Genomic DNA, 14,590 nt, shown 5'->3' with positions numbered 1-14,590 from the left:
TATTTCTACTTCTAATCAACATTATATTTAATTTCCCAAGCTATGTGATAAGAATGAAAAACAAAATGTAGAAGGATTGTGAACTAGGCAATAACCCATACAATTATGACATATTGAAAAATTAAAGGGATGTGTATGAAAAGATGTCCTATCCTTTTAAATCATTATCTTTGTTGGTGGAACCCATGTCCAGAGTTGCTTTGATACTACTCCCATCACAGTGCTGAAGGATAGCCCCCGATTTGGTGGACAATGCAGTTAAGGGATTAAATTTAAAACTTCATTATATTAAGCAAAAGTTCCAGCTCTGTGAGCCATATTTTTAGGCCTTATTGTTATTAATTAATTTAAATATTAAAATACCTTATTTAATAGAACATATAATTTCTTGTTTTTGTTGTTGTTTTTTTGGGTCACACCCGGCAGCATTCAGGGGTTACTCCTGGCTCTATGCTCAGAAATCGCTCCTGGAAGGTTCAGGGGACCATATGGGATGCCGGAATTCGAACCACTGTCCTTCTGCATGCAAGGCAAAGACCTTACCTCCATGCTATCTCTCCGGCCCCGAACATATAATTTTAAAAACATCACTTAAAATGTAAATAAGGCAATATTAAAACATAGGATGTTTATAAATTTCTATAGATTCTAAATCATACTGAACTTTTAAAGATTAAATAGATCAATAGGAAAAGTGAAAATTAATTCTTAGTTTTGGATCTCTAAAAGTTAATCTATTGACTAAATATAATTTGTTCCAATTATTTGAATTGAATATTTTTCTTAAAATTGCATGAGATTATCATGGGACTTGGTTAGAAATGTAAAGTTCTAAGAATAGGAAGAATACTTAAAAAAAAGATGAGGCATCTGACTTATTATTAACCTTGTAATAAATACAGTGTCATACTGGCTCCAAATATACTGTAGAATAGGGGAAAATTAAGCTCAGAATGAGGTGCATGCACATAAAAACATTGGTATGTGAGAGATGCAATATAAATGATTAATGGGGAAAGACAAAATAGTATAAAGTGACTTTCAAAGTTGACAGAATTGCACCTTGACATATTACTAATAAAATATATTCCAGATTTGCTAGTGTTTTAAATTCCCAGAAAATAAACCTGGACATATTTAGTATAATATATAGTTGAACAAATTTTAAACATTGGTGTAGAAAACTAATTTAAATAAAATCTAAGTATATCTTAAATCTGAGAAATAATTAAAATGTGATTAAAATAAAATTATAAGATTCTGTTTATTAACACATCCTAAAAAAGTAATTATATAAGCATGAGAAAATTTTATAAGATACACAGATTACAACTGATTGATTTAAGTGATACAAATACGTATATAGAAATACATATGTATCGCCTAATAAATCTCTCATGTTTCTAAGGAAAGTAAATACAAACACAGACTTTTTTTAAAAAAAAATTTTGGGGGGGATCACACCCGGCAGTTCTCAGGGTTACTCCTGGCTCCACGCTCAGAAATTGCTCCTGGCAGGCTCGGGAGACCATCTGGGACGCAGGGATTCGAACCAATGATCTTCTGCAAGAAGGCAAATGCCTTACCTCCATGCTATTTCTCCGCCCCCCCAAACACTGATTTTTTTAATCTTTTTTTTCTCTTTTTTTGGTTTTTCGGGCCACACCCATTTGATACTCAGGGGTTATTCCTGGCTAAGTGCTCAGAAATTGCCCCTGGCTTGGGGGGAGCATATGGGACGCTGAGGGATCGAACTGCGGTCCTTCCTGCAAGGCAGACACCTTACCTCTAGCGCCACCTCACCGGCCCCAACACTGATTTTTAATGAAAAGAATTTTAAATTGGCTTTACAAAAGAATCAATACGACTAATAGACAAACGAATAATAAACTTGGGTTTTTTGTTTGTTTGTTTGTTTGTTTGTTTTGTTTTTGCAGGGGTCATACCTGACAGCGCTCAGGGATTACTCCTGGCTCTGCTTTCAGAAATCGCTCCTGGCAGGCTAGGGAACCATATAGAATGCTGGGATTTGAATCACCATCTGTCCTGGATCAGCTGCATGGAAGGCAAATGCCTAATCGCTGTGCTATCTCTCTGACCCAATATACTTCTTAATGTTCAGACAAAAATCAAAGGAAGATAAGTAGAAATTTGATTGCACTTCATGACTTCATAAATGTTCAATAATACCAAAAAATGTTCAATGTCTACATATCTTGCAGAAAATAAATGCTATGCTTTTTCATTGTACTTAAAACACCTAAATTCAAATCACTCTTGTGTCAAAGGACCTATAGTATGCCCATGGTCCAAAAGTTTCTGTCCCAACTGATCTTTCTCTTCCTATATACTTTCCCTTCCCAATTTCCTTCTCAACTCCACACAACACTAGTATTTGCTATCTCCCACCTTGCCTTACACATTGTGTACTTACCCCCAAATTACCAGTCATATTGCCTGTCCCTACATCCCTCCCAACAGGGCAGGCACTCATACCCATCCCTACCTTCTCATATGTTGTTCTTGCTTCACTTTACATAGTGAGATACATATTTAAATGATGTAGGCATATAAATATGCACCCATTCAGAAGAGTGTGAGAAAAGTCCTAACCTGACCCCACTGTCTGCTCATAGACTCTGCTAGTTAGGACAGAGCCCACTTCAATGTTTTGCTTTTACTTTGACTTCAATAAATATGTATTTCCTAGGTCAAACTTAGAAACACTAAATTTTGTCATAATATATCATTTCACTTAATCATTTTTAATTATGGGGTTAAAGAGATAGTATAGCATTCAGTACACTTACATCCAGTTGGCCTTGGTTCATTCCCTGGAATCGTAGTTGATGTCACATGCATCAATAGAAATGAGCCTTGAATATATAAACAGGAGTAAGCTCTGAGCATCACTTGGCATAATTTCCTCAAATGAGAGATGATGATGACAATTATAATATTAAAAACATTTAAACTTCAAGAAGTTTTGGCTGCTGAAAACTGGGCCTTCTACTCAATGAAGGCTGAATTTTGTAGTAATATATTCATGATTTTTTTTAAGAGAACGACCAAACTTTTTTATTATAATAGTGAAAATAAGGATTAAACTATGAATGTTCTTTCTAGTTTGTTGCTATTTTCTACTCAATCTTTGTGAAAAATATGATAACTGCAAAATTCTAATAATCATACAAGTATAGTGATTAACATGATGCTATTAATTTGGTTTATAGTGACAACAATAACACTTTTCAAATAAGTTTGATATAACTCAGACTTTCTGAATTAAAAATGTATCAACATGTTAAATATATAATATAATGCACTGTAGATGTGTGAATTATCCATAAGTAATATATATGACCTCATGTAAGATACTGGTACCTCAACATCAGATAGATTGTATGCACACATTAGTAAAGGTTATCTTCTTTATTCAAGCATAATAGACATTAATAGGAATATATAACAATAAATTATCCCGAGACATTCATAAAAAAATCTTCTGAATCAGAATCTAGACTTATATTATCTCCCTCTATGATTCACTCCCAATATAATAAACAGATCAGATAATTTCAGACATTAATATAGGCTGTGATTTTAGTAATATACTCAATTAAATCCAAGAGGTCTATGATTTGGAGTATATTTTGAGATTCCATTTAGAGATAAAATGCACAATTAGACTTCGCTTAATAGAAATAATTATAGCTAAGTGCATATATAAATGTTACTTAAAAATACATGTATTTTCAGTTGAATCAACAGAGAAGGCTTAGAAGCACTGACTTTCCGAATAGTCAGAAGTATATATCATGTCAATGTCTTACATTTCAATTTAGTTCTCCAGTAATAGGAATTGAGGTCCTTGGACTCTTTGCTGACTCTAGGGTGGAGAACAAATGCATAGAAGATTCTCATGAACTGTCTTGTATAACCTAAGAAAATGATTATTTTTATACACAAAAAGCTCAAAGCTTGGATTCATACCTTGAATATTGTAGGCCATGAATTTACCTCTGCAATTATGGTCCCCCAAGTACTATTAGTGTAATCTTAGTAACCCTTAGCACCTCTAAACATCAACAGCACCATATTTTTCAAGTCCCAACTTTAGACCATTAGGTCTGCACAACCTACATGAGTAATTGTCAAGAATAATTTCAGGATCATATAACACTGCATGGGAGGCCACTTGTCTACAAAATATATCAATAGTTAGATGCAGAAATTGACTTAAAAGTAAATTCAGAAAAACTCACTAAGTGATGATTAAGGCAGAGGAGTTACAGTTGTTCCAGAATGCTTGCTGCAAAAGTCTTTATTATTATTATTGTTATTATTATTATTATTATTATTTGATTTTTGGATCACACTGGCAGCGCTCAGGGGTTACTCCTGGCTCTGTGCTCAGAAATCGCCCCTGGAAGAATCAGGGGACCATATGGGATGCCGGGATTCAAACCACCGCATGCAAGGCAAACAGCCTACCTCCATGCTATTTCTCTGGGCCTGCAAAAGTCTTTAATTCAAAGGCAGATTCCCCTCAGCTACATTATACACTCCCATTTATAAAAATATGTGTTCCTCTATGTAATTTTCCCTAGGTTGATTCCCTTCATAAATTTTATAATGACCTTTTACATAGATGTGCTGCTATTCAATTTCAGAATTAGATAAGCAAAGCAACTATAGTATGTAACACTTAATACTGGCCTCTAACCCAGATATCTTACCTGGCCCAGACTGAAATAATTATGCTTATTCTTTAGGGTCATCCTGTGTGGAAACACAACCATTATAGTGAGGAAGCTATAGTGGAACTCAGATACTCCTATATTAAATTATTCACTAGATCATCAATGGATGAATCCATAGGTTCACTCAGTAACTTAACAAGCTTTTTTTTGAATGCAGGTGTTATGCTATAATATAGATCCTCACCTCTCCTGTTTCATATAATCAGAATACGGTAAGCCTATTGAATTCTCTAGAAGTTACTGATTGTACTAGATTCTTCTCTGTCAAATTTTCCAACTTTTTAATTTTATTTTATATTTTTTGGGTTTTGGGTCACACCCGGCAGCACTCAGGAGTCGCTCCTGGCTCTAGGCTCAGAAATTGCTCCTGGCAGCCTTGGGGGACCATATGGGACTCTGGAATTTGAACCGTCATCCTTATGCATGCAAGGCAAATTCCTTACCTCCATGCTATTTCTCCAGCCCCATTTCCAACTTTTATTGATCAAAGCAATTCTGAGTACCAAGATAGCACTTCCTAGCATATGAATTTCCAGATTATTAAACTATAGTTTTAGTGAACCAAGAAGAGTTCAATCACTTGCCATATTATTCTTCTTCAGCCAAGTTACTGAGCAACCTGAAGTGCCAGACCATAATACCTTTTGATGCTCAAAAGAATTATTTTAGAAGTTATTTTTGCCCATGTGTATGTAGTCTGGGTTTAATAAAAAAAAACTGCCCAACAGCCAAACCATCATAATGATAAGAACCCACAAATATGTGACTTATCTCTTAGTGTTTTTTTTTTACTTCATCCTTGATTGAGATGTTAGTATCATCCAGATAATGTTAGAGACAGTCATGATAAGTGGGGTGGATCTTTGACTTAATGCTGCTGTGCTTCACATTACCACAACTCTAACACACCCAATCTCCTATTTTTTCCAATGATCTCAAAGGGGGGAAAAAAAACCCAGCTATTCCAGGATGCTGAGCAGGCACATTTCCAGTGCTATATTCTTCAAAATTCAAGCACATGTGACATCCAAGTAATATCTACCTACATTCACTGATATGAGTGACTAGAAGTTACTGAGAGGGGTGTGGAAAATAAATAACCTCAACCTCTCACCACCTCCCATGCATTTCCTGGATACAAGCTCTTTATTTTCCTAGTCAGAAATTTCCCATCTCAGACTTACCTTATCAAGACTTGCCTCACTTATCTTTATTAGAGAATTAAATTCCTCCTATCAGCTTATTCTCATCTAATACCTAATCTTCCTTTGGTTTCTGCTTCATATCTCTCTCAACACACACACACACACACACACACACACCACATATACAGACACTTTTTTTTCTAAGAGCAGCTATATTTCTTCTTTCATGAAGCTTCTACTAGATCTCCCTCAAATCATTAAAAAATTACTTAATTTATTTTGAAAATACACCAAACATATCTCAGGAACACTCCAACTCTGTGCTTAGGGTGTCTTTCCTTGCAGTTCTGGGTGTGGGGAGAGGTGGGAAGAGCCTATACAGTGCTGGAATTGATTTTTTGGGGGGGCCATACCCATTTGATGCTCAGGGGTTACTCCTGGCTAAGCGCTCAGAAATCGTCCCTGGCTTGGGGGGACCATATGGAATGCCCGGGGATCGAACCACGGTCCTTCCTTGGCTAATGCTTGCAAGGCAGACACCTTACCTCTAGCGCCACTTCTCCTGCCCCCAGTGCTGGAATTGAATCTGGAACTCCCATATGCAAAAATATGTGTTCAGCCTATTGAATAATTTCTGCTGCCCTCCATTCTTTGTGAAAGAACAGTGGGATTCAAATGTAAGATAACAGAAGATCTCACTGGTCCAAGAATTAAAATTACAAGCCCAAGTGTTGTGTATGTAAATATTTTATGGGATTATTATGTTACTTACCCTACCCTGATGGTGATTGTGCCCTACCCTAGGGTATTACCTGGCATTCTGCCCCCACCCTAGGGTGGTACCTGATTCTGCTTCCACCATTGGGTGGTATCTGATCCCACCATTGGGTGGTACCTGATTCTGGGGGATAAAATCAAGGGTCTGTGGAAGGCGAGAGGCTTTTTGCTGGAACTAAGGCTGAGACTTTGGACTTCAGTCTTGTCCACCGAATAAAGCTAATATTTCCACAAGCCTGACTGCGAGCTGTTTACCGTTGGCTGGATGGGGTGGCAGACACGTGCTCCGAGCTGGAGGGGAAAGACCTCAATCTCCATCCCTCCATCAGTCAACCTCATCAGGGGCTGACTTGCAACACACAAGCATCTGAAGAGTTCATGGTTCATGAATTCACAGTACAGTATATGTTACACAACAGAAGGTGAGTTTAAGTTTAAAGTTGTAGACTCTAGAGAAATACATTTCTAGAGAAATACAGCACTGTTGAGCAGTTGTCTGTACTTCAATTTTCAGAGAAATTTTCTGACGAGAGTTTAGTAAAGGTTTTCTTTCTGTGGTACCATGTAAAGTCTATTCTGACACTAAAAGATAATTTATGCAAAGAACTGGAATCATCTTCATGGTTAAGGGAAATATGCAGATGATCTTGTAGTGAAAGAAACTAAAAATGTTATGTTATACTTCCTCTATTTTATTTTTTCTCTTTCCCTCTTTCCTTGTAGTTTTACATATAATTGTTAGTGTTTTGGCAATCAGAAGCAGAGGTCATTTGAAGATGGAGATTTAAGAAGAAATACATATGGCCAAAAGACACATGAAAAAATGCTCCACATCACTAATCATCAGGGAGATGCAAATCAAAACAACTATGAGGTACCACCTCACACCCCAGAGATTGGCACACATCACAAAGAATCAACACAAGCAGTGTTGGCGGGGATGTGGAGAGAAAGGAACTCTTATCCACTGCTGGTGGGAATGCCATCTAGTTCAACCTTTATGGAAAGCAATATGGAAATTCCTCCAAAAACTGGAAATCGAGCTCCCATATGACCCAGCTATACCACTCCTAGGAATATACCCTAGGAACACAAAAATACAATACAAAAATCCCTTCCTTACACCTATATTCATTGCAGCACTATTTACCATAGCAAGACTCTGGAAACAGCCAAGATACCCTTCAACAGATGAATGGCTAAAGAAACTGTGGTACATATACACAATGGAATATTATGCAGCTGTCAGGAGAGATGAAGTCATGAAATTTTCCTATACATGGATGTACATGGAATCTATTATGCTGAGTGAAATAAGTCAGAGAGAGAAAGATGCAGAATGGTCTCACTCATCTACGGATTTTAAGAAAAATGAAAGACATTCAATAATAATTTTTAGACACAAAAGAGAAAAGAGCTGGAAGTTACAGCTCACCTCATGAAGCTCACCGCAAACAGGGATGAGTTTAGTTAGAGAAATAACTACGTTTTGAATTATCCTAATAATGAGAATGTACGAGGGAAATAGAAAGCCTGGCTAGAGTAAAGGCGGGCTTTGGGTGGGGAGGAGGGAGATTTTGGACATTGGTGATGGGAATGTTGCACTGGTGATGGGTGGTGTTCTTTACATGACTGAAACCCAAATACAATCGTGTATGTAATAAAGTTGGTTAAATAAAATAAATAAAAAAAAGAAAGAAAGAAAAATGAAAGACATTCTTGCAATAATAACTTTCAGACACAAAAGAGAAAAGAGCTGGAAGTTACAGCTCACCTCAAAAAAAAAGATGGAGATTTATTTTTAAGAACCCTCTTACATAAGCTTTTAGCTCTTAGAAACTAGAGACTGTGAAAGTTATTCCAAATTCTAGCTCTGTATTTTAATTAAAGTATTTTTTGACTAGGACTCAAGTCTCATACCTAAGCTTCAGATATTTCCTATTTAAAAAGTGAATCATATATATCTTTCTTAGTTTTAGCACCTTGATTTACACTACTAAACTTTGACTTTCATGTATATAGCATTCTACTACTACATTTTCCAACAGGGTATTCTATTTCCTCCAATGTTGCCCCAGTGACCCAATCACATTTTTTCCCCATAATTGTACAGTATCTTCTGTAGACTAGTTCTTATGTTCTATTGTCTTAGGACATTTTTTTTGTACAATGTTCCTTTCTTTCCCATATACTATCATTCTGTATCCAACCTTCTCCTTCCAATTAAATTTATTCAGCATCATACTTTCAGACTTACTTAATACCAAATTTCATGACTTTACCTTTTCTTGTAGCAGGATATCATCATTCATGTGTGTGTGTGTGTGCGTGCATGCATGCATGTGTATAAGAGTTTCTTTATCTTATCATCTTTTTTCACATATGGGTGGTTTCCAGATTTGTCCTACCAATAGTGCCACAATAAACAAGGAACAAAGATTACTTTTTAATATGTTTGAAGTTATCAAGACTCTTCATAATTTTAAATGAGGTTTTATAGTAACAGGCCTTTACATTACAAATTTAAGGTCTAAACAATAAAATGTAAGTGCAACTGCTCTTTAAATATCAAGACCATTATATGTTAGTTCATTCCTATAATTCATTTGATTTGATTTTGCTTGAGTCATGTGACTTAAAGCAACCTGAAGCTATATATTTGAAAAGGGACATTATAAATGTGAGGTTTTGTTCTAGAACCAGTGAACCTATGTTTACACATTAACCCTCAGTCTCTGCTTTGTCTCAGCTGCTGTGTCACAGAGATCAGCAGAAGGAGGATAATGCCTGATCCTGGTGTGGATGCAGGGAACTCTGCCAAAGCCATCTGTGCTTAGAAGTCAGAGGCCACAGACAGAGAAATGTGGTTTTAATTTTTGAAGCTAAAAAACTTCATAGAATAATTGTCTTCAAGTTTTTGATGTGGTGCCTGAAAGAAAATAATAATAAAACAAAACTGAAGAAGGGAAAATTATCTGCCAAAAGTCATTTCCCCTGCCTTTTTTTTTTTTTTTTTTTTTACTCTTATTCCTAGAAAAGAGACGTTGAAAACTGCAGGGAAAGTGTTGGCAATATACTGAAATCTTTTTTTTTAACCTAATCACCACTGTGACAAGCAAATTTTATTTTTTGATGCTAATGTCCCCCCATCATTGTTCTCTTTAAACAATGAATAAAAATAATAACACTGAGTTTATTAGGTACTTATGACATGAAGAACCCATGAAAAACACATTACCAGAATGGTGAGTTAATTCTTACCACAGTACTATGGGTTTAACACAGTGTAAAAACACTGGAGCCTGGTTAGTCAGGATTTAAGGGGTTAGCTCTCCTCATGGGGCACACAGTCTTAAGAAAGATGCCCCCTTCTTGATTTATAAATTATAAGGTAAATTTAAATTCTCAGATAGAAAGTTTGAGAAATGTACCCCAGCATCACAGGAACATGAAATTAAAGAGTGAAGGAAAATCCTTCCATTCAGCTGTTTGTTCTAATTGCCCCAGCTCTTTAAAGACTGATATCCAAGAATGTGATATTAATGCAAATAATCAACCTCTTTGAACATCTTTTTTTTTTTTTTTTTTTTTTTTTTTTTGGTTTTTGGGTCACACCCGGCTGTGCTCAGGGGTTACTCCTGGCTGTCTGCTCAGAAATAGCTCCTGGTAGGCAAGGGGTACCATATGGGACACCGGGATTCAAACCAACCACCTTTGGTCCTGGATCGGCTGCTTGCAAGGCAAACGCCGCTGTACTATCTCTCCGGGCCCTGAACATCTTGATTGTAAAAGAAAGCATACAAGATGATGTAGTAGTAGTTTCCTATTCTTTGAACTTGCCCTAAGGCTTCCCTGATTTTAAAAGGCATGGTGTAGGATGTGAATGTGTTCTGTTGGGGAAATTTCTGAATGAATCAGACAAGACAGGACCAGAAGTCCCTTTGCAAAGGAGAACTGTGTAGAACTGTGTTGTTGTGATCTATCTGCCTCTGCCTGGCCTGGTAATTCCTGAGATCCACTTGGTAAAAGGAATGGCTTAATCCTGACTATGAAAAAAAGTTATAGAAGGAGGCTATTGTGGAAACTCTTTACAAATTTCTATTTGATTGACTTAGTACTCTCTCTCCATTGTCAAGATCCAGGATGTTACAGGAACTCAGAAATGCCCAGCAGAGTTCACCTTTTCTGTTTCCATCATTCCATTAGTCCTCTCATCAATTCTATGTGTTTCCTTACGGATGACTCAACGAACACTTGCATATATATATATATATATATATATATATATATATGTATGTATGTATGTATATATATATGTATGTATGTATGTATGTGTGTGTGTGATTTTAAACAGAGATTACCATTTTTTTTTAGTTTTTTTAAACTAAGTTTTTTAAACACCATGCTTTACAAGAATGTTCATAATAGTTTTTCCCAAAGTTATAATGTTGTTTATGGTTGAGTTTTACTCATACCTTGTAAAACACCCTTCACTAGTAAACATTTCCTGCCACCAGTCATCAGTTTCACTCTCGCTCTTACCCCTGCCCTCTCCTCTACCTCCTCTCATCTCTCTCTCTCTCTTCTTTTCCAGAAACCGTGGTTTTCAATATTGTTATTGAAGATGTATAATGGAATATGGAGATGAAACTTTCTCTTCTTTTAGCACCCAGTTCTTGTTTAGAGGAATCACTTCTATGTATCATTGTCATATTGATGTGTTCTCTGCACTAAATGCACCCTGCCCCAATTATTTGTGGAAGCTTCCTACATGTTTTGGTCCTTCTCACCCTCATATCTATTGTCTCTGGGTATTATTACCATACTATCTTTTTTTTTAATGTCTCACAAATGAGTTTGATAACTGTAGGTCTATTCTTCTCCCTTTGATTCATTTCACTTAGCATAATACTCTCCATATTCATCCAGGTATAAGCAAATTTTATAACTTCATTTTTATTTTTTTACTTCATTTTTCTTAACATGTATATAGGATTCCATTGTGTTTATGTACCACAGTTTCTTTATCCAATTATCCAAAACTCATCACTTTATAAGCTGAAGAATTGGGATGTGGATGAAGAACATGTGTTAAAATATATTTTGTAAAATCTATCTTGTCACAAAATCTAAGACTATTGATATTTAAAGCAAGTCATTTTTTCTGTATTATTTAGGAAAAAACACGAGTGTTTATACCAGAACATATGATGATTAGTATATAACTCACAACTATTTGTTAAAACTGATAAAACATGGAAACTTAAGCCATGTTGAAAATTGTGAAGATGAGACAATTGCAGGATGCAAAGCAAATGTAAAGTTAACTATTAACTTATACTATGATCAAGAAATTATAATTCTATATTTTATATTTTTGAGTTCTGGAAATAATCTAGGTTTTGGGTAGATTAAAACTATAATTGTCAATGGTATCTTTCGAAAAAAATTATCAATATATTTTGGGGCTTATACTTTGTTTCCATGTTCATAGTTTCAACTCCATCTCGAATCCTGTGCTGATCTGTTTGATATTTTCTCTAAGTAATGAAATCAGGTTGTATAAATCTTCTAACTCTTTTCTATATTTTGCTTGTTTTACTTTAATATTGTGTTAATTGTATTGACATACTATCTTTTTATAAAACTCTAGAATCAGTTAATCCATCTCTAGAAAAATTTTACCTCTATTGTACTTAGTACATAAATTTAGGAAATAGTGAGATATTAAGTTATCTAGTCCATTAACATGAAATAACTCCTCACATACTTATATTTTCTTTTATTTTGTTAATTGGGGGGAATTTAGGAAGTTAGGAGGAGTTTACATCAGAATTATTTTACTAAGATTTTTGTAATATAATACATTTTACTTAAAAGTCTCTCTGATAGTTTTTCTTTTTCCATTGCTTCTATTTGTCCTTTCTTTACACCCTTCCTCTCATTCATTCTCTTTTAAGTCTGTTATTGTTTATTTTCCAACCTGCTGTGCTTGTAGATAGATCATCTGATTTTTAAACCAACAGTATTCTACACTTTTGCAAAGAGACCATGCTAATCTTCTCTGTATCATTCCAATTTTAGTATATGCGCTGCTAAAGTGAGCACTTCACACCTTTTATACTAATATCATATTAAAAATATGCCCAGTATAAAATCCCTACAACAAGAGGTTATAGATCAGACTAGGAGTTTCATGAGATACATAACTATCCTTATATTCAAATAAGTAAGACAAATTTACATATATCATGGATACTAAACAAATCTCTACTGAGTGACTAAGCCAATTTCACAATTGAGATCAAAACCATCTTAGAGACATGAACTTCATCTCAGCAAATTCCTCATATTTAATATATCTTTGTTTGCATCCAATATATTTTGTCTATCTAAGTATATATTTCTTATTACCCATTATTCTCATTCTTATTTATTCATTATTTTAGCATTTAAATCAATATCCTGTGCCAAGGTGTTTGACACTGGAGGTCCAGACTTGAGATAAAGTAGATATGTGGTCTACTGTAAATGATCATTATAATAAGATCTCTTATGGTGAGTAATTTGGTGCCAACATATAAGCAAGTTGACCTAGTCTGGAGCATTGCTTAAGTCTTCCTTTAGATCTTATTTGGAGTACAGAGTTATATTAAGATCAACCAGAAGGTAGAAGGTGAGTACTAGACAGCACTATTCTTTGGAAGAGTATTGTTTTCTTTTGTTGATTTTAGGACCACACCCACCTGCTCTCAAAGGTTACTCTTGGCTCTGCACTCAGAAATCACTCCTGCAGGCACAGGGGATTATATGGATGCTAGGGATCAAACTCTATCTACCAAGTGCTAGGTAAACAACCTATCCACTGTGCTATCTCTAAGGCTCCAGAAAGAGCAATATTTTCATAGTTCTATTTGTATCACATCTATCTAGATTAAAACTAGATAGATAATGGATGGATGGATTAGACTAGAGAAAGAAAGAAGAAAGAAAGAAAGAAAGAAAGAAAGAAAGAAAGAAAGAAAGAAAGAAAGAAAGAAAGAAAGAAAGAAAGAAAGAAAGGGAAGAAAGAAAGGAAAGAAAGAATGAAAGAAAGAAAGAAAGAAAGAGAGAAAGAGAGACAGAAAGAAAGAAATATATAAACAAAGAAATAAAGAGATAGAGAGATAGAAAGAAAGAAAGAAAGATAGAAAGAAAGAAAGAAAGAAAGAAAGAAAGAAAGAAAGAAAGAAAGAAAGAAAGAAAGAAAGAAAGAAAGAAAGAAAGGAAAGAAAGAAAGAAAGAAAGAAAGAAAGAAAGAAAGAAAGAAAGAAAGAAAGAAAGAAAGAAAGAAAGAAAGAAAGAAAGAAAGAAAGAAAGAAAAAGAAAGAGAAAGAAAGAAAGAAGAAAGAAAGAAAGAAAGAAAGAAAGAAAGAAAGAAAGAAAGAAAGAAAGAAAGAAAGAAAGAAAGAAAGAAAGAAAGAAAGAAAGAAAGAAAGAAAGAAAGAAAGAAAGAAAGGAAGGAAGGAAGGAAGGAAGGAAGGAAGGAAGGAAGGAAGGAAGGAAGGAAGGAAGGAAGAAAGAAAGAAAGAAAGAAAGAAAGAAAGAAAGAAAGAAAGAAAGAAAGAAAGAAAGAAAGAAAGAAAGAAAGAAAGAAAGAAAGAAAGAAAGAAAGAAAGAAAGAAAGAAAAAGAAAAAAGAAAGAAAAGAAAGAAGTATCTTTTGTTTTTCATTTTTTCTAGTTATCTGGTACTCTCTTATGACCTTGAAATTAGAGTCTGTTATAATATATTGGATTCATTTCTAAGCTTCTTTGCCTCATTTTCCCTTCTGAATTTAGTATATCTATTCTCCAAAAAATAAACATTTTGACATTCCAGCACTTTAAGTCTCATTTTCTTTTTCTTAAATTTATTTAAGCACAAT

The 14,590-nt window shown here is 34.8% G+C and overlaps 1 non-coding gene across 1 annotated transcript; it reads right to left on the bottom strand.

The window, feature by feature from the left end:
• Nucleotides 1-12,683: 12,683 nt before the first annotated feature.
• LOC125995497 (U6 spliceosomal RNA) lies at nt 12,684-12,793 on the bottom strand. The gene has a single exon (XR_007491011.1). It is a non-coding gene; the product is annotated as a U6 spliceosomal RNA (small nuclear RNA).
• Between the last annotated feature and the right edge of the window lie 1,797 nt (nt 12,794-14,590).

Source organism: Suncus etruscus, chromosome 17 (assembly GCF_024139225.1).
Source record: "Suncus etruscus isolate mSunEtr1 chromosome 17, mSunEtr1.pri.cur, whole genome shotgun sequence".
Lineage (NCBI taxonomy): Eukaryota > Metazoa > Chordata > Mammalia > Eulipotyphla > Soricidae > Suncus > Suncus etruscus.
Note: the sequence above shows the minus strand (reverse complement) of the source record. Positions and strands in the feature narration are given on the sequence as shown.